The following is an 11,874-nucleotide window of genomic DNA, read 5'->3' on the forward strand; positions in this document are numbered from 1 at the left end:
TGAAGAGAGATGGATTCTGATGAGTGTCCGAGCAGCTGAGACAAAGGCACCTGGCTGAGGAGCACAGAGATCAGAAATGCTAAGACTGATGCCAGGGGTTTTGATAGGCCCCTCAAAGGACAAAAGGAAAAGACAAGACACCAAACAGACAGAGTGCACAACAGACAAGTGACACAACACACACCAGGACTGCTCTGCCCGGCACACCTCGGCACTCTGATCCAGAATGAGACTTTCTGTAGCCTAAGCGGTCACTTCTTGGACATCCCTGTCACCAAAAATGACTCAAAAAATCCCTCCCGGTGGCCCCTGATCCCACACCCCGCTTTCAAGCCCTCCCTGGCTCCGAGGCCTCCACTTATCTCTCGGACGTCTAGGGAGGTGAATCCACGCTGGGTGGCAAAGAAGGCCGCCTCTCCCTCAGGGAAATTCCTGCTGTTGCTGGGCTGTTGTCTCCTACACAGCTACAATAAAGAAAACCAAACATCAAAGCATAATCTTGGCAGCCCATCACCCAAAACCCGACAATTCTGCTACTCACTGTCTCCTAAGCTTGCCTGTGTCCTCGGCCCCGTGCTTCAGCTGCGCTCAGAGGCCAACGCCGGCGTCGCAGGGTCTGCCTGGGTAAAGAGCAGACAAGGTGACGTGGCAGCGCTGGAACTTGAGGGGACCATCCCTCCTTCTCCTCCCTGACTCACCTCAACTCCTCGCCCGTTATCCAAGCCTACCTGGATGGGGCCTTCACAAGGAGAAGATCAAGGCTCCATCACAGACTCCTGGAATGCTCCCGGAGGGCTCACGGGTGAGGTGACCCGGGTCTGTCGTCCGGTTGGTGAGAGGGGAGCTCGGCCTCCTGCGAGTGGACTCCCTAAAACACACAATAACGGAGGCTTAGAGTTGCACCAGCGAGTGAGGCTTGAACAATAGCAACTGCTTCTGTCCACCCATCGCTGCTCACCTCGCCCACGTCAGCTTGACTGCTGAGATCCGGCTTTACCACCTAAAAATAAAGACAAAGAACAGAGATGTAACACAGCCATCATTTACACCTCCCCTGCAAATCAAAACAGTGACTGACCTTCTCAGGGGAGCCCCTCACCCAGACTGGGGGGCTCTGCCACAGATTTCATCCCTCTGCATCTGAAAGAAAGTTCGGACAAAAGTCAGAGTGCTGCAGGATACCTTGACAGCTCCACACATCTTGTGGCAATCTAGGAATACCCTCTACAGTCTAACTACACCCCACATCACAAATTTCAAGCCCCCGGCACTATTACCCTCGTACCCCTACACCCAGACTGAGCATCAAGGCAGAGCAGCTCCCGGCCAAACACACACCAACACCCGTGACACAGCACAGGACAAACGAGGGGATGCAACAGGGACAGAAAACTCTGGGCAAGAAGAATGACCCTGAGGGTCCAGAGAACTCGGAATGAGATGACCGAGGTGAGAAGGAAGGTGAGCTGGCCAGGCTCAGAGAACCCTGCAGGAACAAGATGCCATCGGGATGACTTATCCCAAGAAATGCAGAGATGGATGCCCGAGAACCCTACGGTCAGAATCCTCGACCTGTCTTTGCATTCTCACAAGACCTAACCCGCCGGAATGGATCAGGGCGGTGCACGGCTGTCAGTACAGCTCAGAACAAGACCTGAAAAGGCATCGGACTGGATGCTTGTGAAGAGAGATGGATTCTGATGAGTGTCCGAGCAGCTGAGACAAAGGCACCTGGCTGAGGAGCACAGAGATCAGAAATGCTAAGACTGATGCCAGAGGTTTTGACAGGCGCCTGAAAAGACTAAAGGAAAAGACAAGACACCCAAAAGACACAAAGTGCACAACAGACACAACACACCCTGGGACTGCTCTGCCCTGCACACCTCAGCACTGTGATCCAGAATGAGACTTTCCCTTATTGTAGCCTAAGGGGTCACATCTGGGACATCCCCATCTCCAAACCCGACTCAAAAAATCCCTCCCGCTGACCCCTGCCCTGGCACCCCGCTTTCATCCTCTCCCTAGTTCCGAGCCCTCCACTTATCTCTCAGATGTCTGGGGAGGTGAATCCACGCTGGGTCCCAAAGAAGGCCGCCTCTCCCTCTGGGAAATTCCTCCTGTCACTTGCCTGCTGTCTCCTAGTCAGCTACAATAAAGAAAACCAAACATCAAAGCATAATCTTAGCTGCACATCAGGCAAAAACCAGCAGCTCTGCTACTCACCGTCTCTTAAGCAGGACCGGGTCCTCGGGCCCCGTGTGTGCTTCAGCTGAGCTCGGAGGCTGACGCTCGCAGCGCCAAAGCCTTAGAGGCATTACTGGCACTGAGCCCACCCACCGTGGCCTCCATTAGGGCTGTGAGCATCCCCAGTTAGAGCAGGACAGGAACGCAGGGTGGACATCCCCGGTGAACCTCAACCCTGTGGACTCGGCCCCACCACTGTCACTTCCTGCCTGGCCCTAGCTTAGGGTTACTGCCTGCACCTCTCAGGACTTCTGGCATTGCCTTGCCATTAGGATTGCTGCCTGCACCTGCTCTCAGGGAAACAGTGTTGGAAGCAGCACTGTGAGGACCGGGATACCTGTACTCTGACTTGTATCCTAGGCTGTACCCCTGATTTTCACTGTGTGTTCTCTAGTCCTTCAGTCCTTTACCTCAGCCTCTGTGTGCATCACTGTAACCTCCCCCCTTCTGAACCCTGCTTCTTCAGAGCCCTAGACCTTGCAGCCGGGGACGCTCTGCACCGTTAGGGTCCCAAGAGCTGTCCCGCACGCAGGACAGGTACATCCACAGTTGTTCCCTGCCTACCCTAAGAAACGTGGCCCTGAGACAGGGCAGAGGCTGACAGAGCCGAACTCTTTGCGGTGGCAAAAGGCACGAAGCCTTACCAACCGCCGCCTCGAGAGGGAAATCAGGAGCACTTCCACCGGCTGCGGAGAGACAGGGAATCCCAGGGTGGGTGGGGCGGGAAACCCCCGTTATCCCCAGCCCTGCTGGATCCTGCTCCCCACTATCGCTTCCTGCCTGGCCCTAGCCTGACAGTGTCTGCACAGGTCAGAGCTTCTGGTGTGTTCCTGCACTAGGGCTGCTGCCTGCACCTGCTCTCAGGGGAAGTGTGCTGGTAGCAGTGCTGTGAGGGCCGCTACACCTGTACTCTGACTTGTATCCTAGCCTGTTCCCCTGGTTTTCACCGTGTGTCCTCTAGTCCTTGAGTCCTTTACCTCAGCCTCTGTGTGTGTGGCTACACCTCCCCCCTTCTAAACCCAACTTCTTTAGAGCCCTACACCTCGCAGCCAGGCCTTCTGGCATTGTCCTGCATAAGGGCTCCTGCCTGTACCCGCACTCAGGGAAACGGGCATGTCTTTAGGGCTACTCCTTCGGGTTTGGGTCGGGCTGGTACACCTGTACTCTCAATTGGCACATCTTGGACATCCCTATCTCCAAACCTGACTCAAAAACCCCTCCTGACAAGTCCTGACCCAGCACTCCACTTTCATCCCCTCTGTGGCTCTGAACCCTCCACTTATCTCTTGGACGTCTGGGGATGAGAATCCATGTCGGGTGCCACAGAAGGCCGCCTCGCCCTCTGGGAATTTCCTGCTGTCACCGGGCTGCTGTCTCTTATTCGGCTACAAGAAATAAAACAAACATCGATGTATGACCTCAGCAGATCTGTTGGCCAATCGGTCAGGGCGTAAGACAAGTGGACCACCTCAAACACACAAACAATAACATAAGCTGAAGAGTTACACCGGAAACACCACTACACTTAACTGCATAAATACATAAATTTTCAAACAGACAACCCCAAAAAAAATTCCAGCAAAAAAAGCCAACTCTTATCACCCCCAGTCAAACTACTGAATATAATAAAAACAACCCCACGTCCAATCCCCTCAATAATACTCCAGAACATATACCCAGAGCGCCCCCAAAGTTAAAGACCTCCCGCTAGCCAAATAAAAAGGAAAAAGCCCATGTCTTGCAACCTATATTAATTCATTAACTTAAAGCTTTAAAAATAAACATTAAAGTTTAAACCTTTAGATAACACTAGCACACCATAGACGCCAATCCCATCACTACATGCCAAACCAAAACTTATTTCAACCTTTTGTGCTGCTGCTGCTCGGCACAAAGGTCTGTCCCTCAGCACCTCCTGAAGTAATGTTCCACGCCCAAGGCCTCCCCCAGCCCCTGTGAGATGAACTCACCATCCTTCCATGAGCCTCACCTGGGAGCCCAGCATAAACCCCTCTCCTCCCGCAGCTCCGTGCCAAACTGAGCTCGGGCTCCCCTCTTAAAGCAGTGCTGGCAGGACCCGCCCCCTCGTTATCCTTTACAGCTTACACCTGTCCCCTCATCAGTGTGACAGCTCTCACCTGGGGCTGCTCTGTCCCCTCAATCAGCCTGTGACAGCTCTCACCTGGGGCTGCTCTGTCCCCTCAATCAGCCTGTGACAGCTCTCACCTGCAGCTGCTGCCAGTCCCTGCTGCTCATTTCCTGGACATTGCACTGTGTGCACTGACACGCTGGGGCACCGGGCTTTCCTTGCTGTGAATAAGGATCCCTCTTCTCCTGCACGTGCCCAAGGCTGAAACTGGGATTCCACCTCCTAAATTCCGTTTGTGTGAGGTTCACAATTCCTAAGGAAATTTCCCAGCAATCGTTACCCTTCATTTACATTTTCTCCTTTGGAATCATTACTACCTTGTCTTTCTGTGCAAGGGTTTCCAAACGTTCATTGGGAGTTCAGTAGCCGGGTTGGCTTGTTTATAACATAGCTGACAATCCCAGGCTCAATCCAAACACCCAGAGATACAGGGAAATATGGAGACAGTTTATAAATACTGCCCACCTCTGACCCTGAATTCTTCATCGCACATCCTTGGAGCAGATTTACTCCATCCTTTCTTCCCAGCAGCACCTCTCCAGCACAAATCTCACTTCTCACACCTGTTTCTTCCCACAAACCAAACAGAAATCTACTACAGGGCGAGGCGGGGAGGGGCAAGGCCGGTCTCGGCGCAGAGCCCCCGGGCCCTCAGGGCGGGCCGGGGGGACCGGAGCAGAGCCCGGGCCGGGTTGGAGCCGGAGCCGGTCTGAGGGCGGAGGCCCCGGGCCCTCAGCGCGGGCCGGGGGGCGGGGGCGGTTCCCGGGGCCCGCTGTCCAATCAGCACTGCCGATGCCTCAGCGAGCCCGCCAATCGCGGGGATTCAAAAGGGTGGCGGAAGTAGCTGCTGCTCTATGGGCTCGGTGAGGAACGCCCCGGTGGGGTCCCGGCGCCGTGCACTTGGGACCCGCCCCGCGCCCCTGAAGCCGCGCCCCCGGTACTGCCCGGCCCCGGCTGCCTCCGGGCCCCGCCTCACAGAGCCCCGGCTCCGCCCCGGCCCCGCCCCGAGCCCGCCCCGGCTCTGCCCCTGCTCCGCCCCGAGCCCACCCCGAGCCCGCCCCGGCTCCGCCCCGAGCCCGCCCCGGCTCCGCCCAGAGCCCGCCCCGGCTCCGCCCCGAGCCCGCCTCGGCTCCGCCCCGAGCCCGCCCCGGATCCGCTCCGGATCCGCCCCGAGCCCGCCCCGGATCCGCCCCGAGCCCGCCCCGGCTCCGCCCCGAGCCCGCCCCGGCTCCGCCCCGAGCACGCCCCGGCTTGGGGGCGGGACCATCGCCCGCGACCCCGCCCCGCCCCTCGCAGCTGAGCCGAGCCGAGCCGAGCCGAGGTTGCTCGCGGCCCTGCGCGGAGCCAGGCGGGGCCGGGAATGGGAGCGGGCGTTCTGGTTCGGGTCCTGTCAATGTCGGCTGCGGCTCCCGAGAGGTGCGGCCCCCCCCGGCGGGCGGGTTGTGGGTCTCGGGGCCTGAGGCCCAAGCTGGCGTTGCGGTCGGGATCGGGACCGGGATCGCTGCGGGCGGCAGGAGCCGCTCCTGCTCCGCCTGCAGCCGGAGCTGCGCTGGGGTCCTGCCGGGGCTCTGGGCACGGGAGGACGGCGGCGGCGATTTCCTCTGATAACCTCTGATATCGACCCCCCCACAGCATCATTGATCCCCACCCGAGTGTCACTGACCCCCCCAATGTCATTGATGCCCCCCCAATATTCCATTGATCTTCCCTCAGCGTCACTGACCCCCCCCAATATTCCACTGATCTCCCCACTTGATCCCGCCCTTTTTCTCCCCTCACGTTTCCCGCCCTTTTTCTCCCCTCACGTTTCCCGCCCTTTTTCTCCCCTCACGTTTCCCGCACTTTTTCGTGGGGAACGACCCCTGAGGGGTCCTGTGGAAGGATTCTGGAGGTCCGAGGGGTGAATTTGGGGTTTGGAGGGAGGTTTTGGGGGGTCCCAGGGATGGATTTGGGGGTTTTTGGGGGTCCAAGGGATGGATTTGGGGGTCCCGGGGTGGATCTGGGGTCCTGGGGAGGTTTTGGGGGGTCCCAGGGGTGGATTTGGGGTTCATGGGGAGGGGTTTGGGGGTTTTTTGGGGCCTCAGGGGTGAATTTGGGGTCCGGGGAGAGGTTTGGGGGGTTTTTCGGGGTCCCAGGGGTGAATTTGGGGTCTGGGGAGGGGTTTTTGGGGGTCCCTCACCTGCAGGGCGTCGCGGGGGTGGCAGGGGAGGGGGCAGCAGGGGGGGCCCAGCGCCCACCCCCCCTTGGGCTTCAGGAGGGCGTCGATGAGACCGAAACAGCTCGGGGGGGGGGGTCAAAAACGGGGGGGGTCACGGGCTGGAACCCCCCAGTGCCCCCCAAACCACCCCCAGGGCCCCCCCGACCTCCAGGAGCCCGCAAAACCCTCCTCAGGTTCCTTTGATGCCTCAAATGGGCTGCCCAAACCTCCCGAAGATTCCCCAAAAACACCCAAAGCAGCCCCCAGGACTCCCCCCAGACCCCCCAAAACCCCCCAAACCCCTCCAGGACAACTCGGGACCCCCAGGACCCCCCAAAATCCGCCCCCCCCCTCCCCCTGAGGCCTCGTTTGACCCGCTCCACGTTGCGGACAGGCACCAGCTGATCAAGCCACAAGCACCAGCACCTGCGGGACTGGGATGGACTGGGAGCACTGGGAGGGTGATCAGAGAGAACTGGGATGGACGGGGAGTGGACTAGGATGAACTGGCAGGCGTGTGGGGGTCGATGGTGGGCACACGGTGCCTTACTGGTCTATACTGGGATGGGTCCAATGGCCCCAGGGGAGGGGGTGTGGCCACACCGGTCCAGACTGGGAGGGGTGTCACCATGGCGCCGGAGGCGGAGTCGAGGATACGAGCGAGGCAGGGACACCTAGGGGACAGCCAGGGCACACCCAGGGACACCTCGGGGACAGCCATGGCACCCCCCAGGGACACCAAGGGGACAGCCAGAGCACCCCAAGGACAGCCAGGGCGCCCCCAGGGACACCTAGGGGACAGCCAGGGCACCCCCAGGGACACCTAGGGGACAGCCAGGGCACCCCAGGGCACCCCCAGGGACAGCTAGGGGACAGCCTGGGCACCCTAGGGACACCTAGGGGAAAGCCAGGGCACCCCCAGGGACACCAAGGGGATAGCCAGGGCACATCCACGGACACCTAGGGCACAGCCAGGGCACCCCAGGGAATGTCAGGGCACCCCCAGGGACACCTAGGGGACAGCCAGGGCACCCCAGGGACAGCCAGGGCACCCCCAGGGACACCTAGGGGACAGCCAGGGCACCCCAGGGAATGCCAGGGCACCCCCAGGGACACCAAGGGGACACCCAGGGCACCTCCAGGGACACCTAGGGGACAGCCAGGGCACCACCAGGGACACATAGGGGACAGCCAGGGCACCCCAGGGACACCTAGGGGACAGCCAGGGCACCCCAGGGACAGCCAGGGTACCCCCAGGGACCCCTAGGGGACAGCCTGGGCACCCCCAGGGACAGCCGGGGCACCCCTAGAGCACCTCAGGGACACCCAGGGCACCCCCAGGGACACGTAGGGGACAGCTAGGGCACACCAGGGACACCAGAGCACCCCCAGGGACACTTAGGGGACAGCCAGGGCCCTCCCAGGGACACCAGGGTACACCCAGGGCCCCCCCAGGGACAGACAAGGCACCCCTAGGGACACCTATGGGACAGCCAGGGACCCCCAGGGACAGCCAGGGCACCCCCAGGGACACCTAGGGGACAGCCAGGGCACCCCCAGGGACACCTATAGGAAAGTCTGGGCACCCCAGGGACAGCCAGGGAACCCCAGGGACACCTAAGGGACAGCCAGGGCACCCCCAGGGACACCTAAGGAACAGCCAGGGCACCCCCAGGGACACCTATGGGACAGCCAGGGCAGCCCTGGGACACCTAGGGGACAGCCAGGGCACCCCCAGGGACACCTATAGGAAAGCCTGGGCACCCCAGGGACAGCCAGGGAACCCCAGGGACACCTAGGGGACAGCCAGGGCCCCCCAGGGACACCTAGAAGACAGCCAGGGCACCACAGGAACAGCCAGGGCACCCCCGGGGACACCCAGGGGACCCCAGGGACACCTAGGGGACAGCCAGGGCACCCAGAGGGACACCCAGGGCACCCCCAGGGACACCTAGGGGACAGCCAGGGCACTCCCAGGGACACCTAGGGGACAGGCAGGGCACCCTTGGGACAGCCAGGGCTCCCCCAGGGACAACTAGGGGACAGCCAGGGACCCCCAGGGACACCTAGGTGACAGCCAGGGCACTCCCAGGGACACCTAGGGGACAGGCAGGGCACCCTAGGGTCAGCCAGGGCTCCCCCAGGGACAACTAGGGGACAGCCAGGGCACCCCCAGGGACACCTCGGGGAAAGGCAGGGCACCCCCAGGGACACCTAGGGGACAGCAAGGCACCCCAGGGACACCCTGGGCACCCCCAGGGACACATAAGGGACAGCCAGGGTACCCCAGGGACACCAAGGGGACAGCCAGGGACACTTAGGGGACAGCCAGGGCCCTCCCAGGGACACCAGGGTACACCCAGGGCCCCCCCAGGGACAGACAAGGCACCCCTAGGGACACCTATGGGACAGCCAGGGACCCCCAGGGACAGCCAGGGCACCCCCAGGGACACCTAGGGGACAGCCAGGGACCCCCAGGGACAGCCAGGGCACCCCCAGGGACTCCAGGGCATCCCCAGGGACACCTAGGGGACAGGCAGGGCACCCCCAGGTACAGCCAGGGGACAGCCAGGGCCCCCCCAGAGGTTGAAGGGGCCCCCCCGCTCCAAACCCAGCACGGATGCCTGCGTTGCGGCCCCCCAAAAACCCATGGCCGCCCCTCGAGCTGATATCGACCCCCCCCACAGCATCATTGATCCCCACCCGAGTGTCACTGACCCCCCCAATGTCATTGATGCCCCCCCAATATTCCATTGATCCTTCCTCAGCGTCGCTGACCCCCCCCAAAATTCCATTGATCCCCTCCACTTGATCCCGCCCTTTTTCTCCCCTCACGTTTCCCGCCCTTTTTCTCCCCTCACGTTTCCCGCACTTTTTCGTGGGGAACGACCCCTGAGGGGTCCTGTGGAAGGATTCTGGAGGTCCGAGGGGTGAATTTGGGGTTTGAAGGGAGGTTTTGGGGGGTCCCAGGGATGGATTTGGGGGTTTTTGGGGGTCCAAGGGATGGATTTGGGGGTCCCGGGGTGGATCTGGGGTCCTGGGGAGGTTTTGGGGGGTCCCAGGGGTGGATTTGGGGTTCATGGGGAGGGGTTTGGGGGTTTTTTGGGGCCTCAGGGGTGAATTTGGGGTCCGGGGAGAGGTTTTGGGGGTTTTTTGGGGTCCCAGGGGTGAATTTGGGGTCTGGGGAGGGGTTTTTGGGGGTCCCTCACCTGCAGGGCGTCGCGAGGGTGGCAGGGGAGGGGGCAGCGGGGGGGGCCCAGCGCCCACCCCCCCTTGGGCTTCAGGAGGGCGTCGATGAGACCAAAACAGCTCGGGGGGGGGGGGGGGGTCAAAAACGGGGGGGGGTCACGGGCTGGAACCCCCCAGTGCCCCCCAAACCACCCCCAGGGCCCCCCCGACCTCCAGGAGCCCGCAAAACCCTCCTCAGGTTCCTTTGATGCCTCAAATGGGCCGCCCAAACCTCCCGAAGATCTCCGAAAAACACCCACAGCAGCCCCTTGAGACTCCCCGCAGACCCCCCAAACCCCTCCAGGACAACTCGGGACCCCCAGGACCCCCCAAAATCCGCCCCCCCCTCCCCCTGAGGCCTCATTTGACCCGCTCCACGTTGCGGACAGGCACCAGCTGATCAAGCCACAAGCACCAGCACCTGCGGGACTGGGATGGACTGGGAGCACTGGGAGGGTGATCAGAGAGAAATGGGATGGACGGGGAGTGGACTGGGACGAACTGGCAGGCGTGTGGGGGTCCATGGTGGGCACACGGTGCCTTACTGGTCTGTACTGGGATGGGTCTAATGGCCCCAGGGGAGGGGGTGTGGCCACACCGGTCCAGACTGGGAGGGGTGTCACCATGGCGCCGGAGGCGGAGTCGAGGATACGAGCGAGGCAGGGACACCTAGGGGACAGCCAGGGCACACCCAGGGACACCTAAAGGACAACCAGGGCACCCCAGGGACACCTAGGGGACAGCCAGGGCACCCACAGGGACACTCAGGGCACCCCAGGGACACCTAGGGGACATCAAGGGCACCCCAGAGGCAGCCACGGCACCCCACAGATAGCCAGGGAACCCCCAGGGACACCTAAGGGACAGCCAGGGCACCCCCAGGGACACCTAAGGAACAGCCAGGGCACCCCCAGGGACACCTATGGGACAGCCAGGGCAGCCCTGGGACACCTACGGGACAGCCAGGGCACCCCCAGGGCACCCCAGGGACACCCAGGGCACCCCCAGGGACACCTAGGGGACACCCAGGGCACCCCCAGGGACACCGAGGGGACAGCCAGGGCACCCCAGGGACACCTAGGGGACAGGGAAGGCAACCCCAGGGACAGCCAGGGCACCCCAGGGACGCCTTGGGGACAGCAAGGCACCCCAAGGACATCTAGGGGACAGCCAGGGCCCCCCAGGGACACCTAGGAAGACAGCCAGGGCCCCCCCAGGGACAGACAAGGTACCCCTAGGGGACAGTCAGGGCACCCCCAGGGACACCTAAAAGACAGCCAGGGCAGCCCTGGGACACCTAGGGGACAGCCAGGGCACCCCCAGGGACACCTAAGAGACAGCCAGGGCACCCCCGGGACAACTAGGGGACAGCCAGGGCACCCCCAGGGACACCTAGGGGACAGCCAGGGCATCCCAGGGACAGTCAGGTCCCCCCAAGGGACACCTGGTGGACAGCCCGTGGACCCCAAGGGACACCTAGGGGACAGCCAGGGCATCCCAGGGACAGTCAGGTCCCCCCAAGGGACACCTAGTGGACAGCCCGTGGACCCCAAGGGACACCTAGGGGACAGCCAGGGCACTCCAGGGACACCTAGGGGACAGCCAGGGCAACCCCAGGGACAGCCAGAGCACCCCAGGGACACCTAGGGGACAGCCGGGGCGCCCCCAGGGCCACCTAGGGGAAAGCCAGGGCACCCAGAGCTCCAAGTGCTCTCCAAGGCAGGCTCAAAACCCTTACCAACGATTGGCTTTAATAAAGCAACTCACACAAAGTCACCAGCACCACACGGTTGGTCTGTAACGGCTGCAACAAAATATGCCCTCCTGGAAGCAGTTCAGCACTTACTGATCACTTCTTTGTTTTGGCACTTCCCAGCCAGGGCCTGCGGGGCCTCCTGCAGATGCAGGTCTTCGCTGACAAGGCTCCACTTGTGCAGCAGCAGCAGGATTAGGGGCAGGAGCAGGAGCAGGAGCAGCTCCCTGAAATTTTAGAAAATATTAGAAAAATACAGGCAAAAATCTCACCTCTGTCCTCCCCTAAGAACATCCCTAGGAC

This window comes from Chamaea fasciata, unplaced genomic scaffold, assembly GCF_029207755.1.
Source record: "Chamaea fasciata isolate MVZ Bird 193981 ecotype frontalis unplaced genomic scaffold, bChaFas1.0.hap1 SCAF_133, whole genome shotgun sequence".
Lineage (NCBI taxonomy): Eukaryota > Metazoa > Chordata > Aves > Passeriformes > Sylviidae > Chamaea > Chamaea fasciata.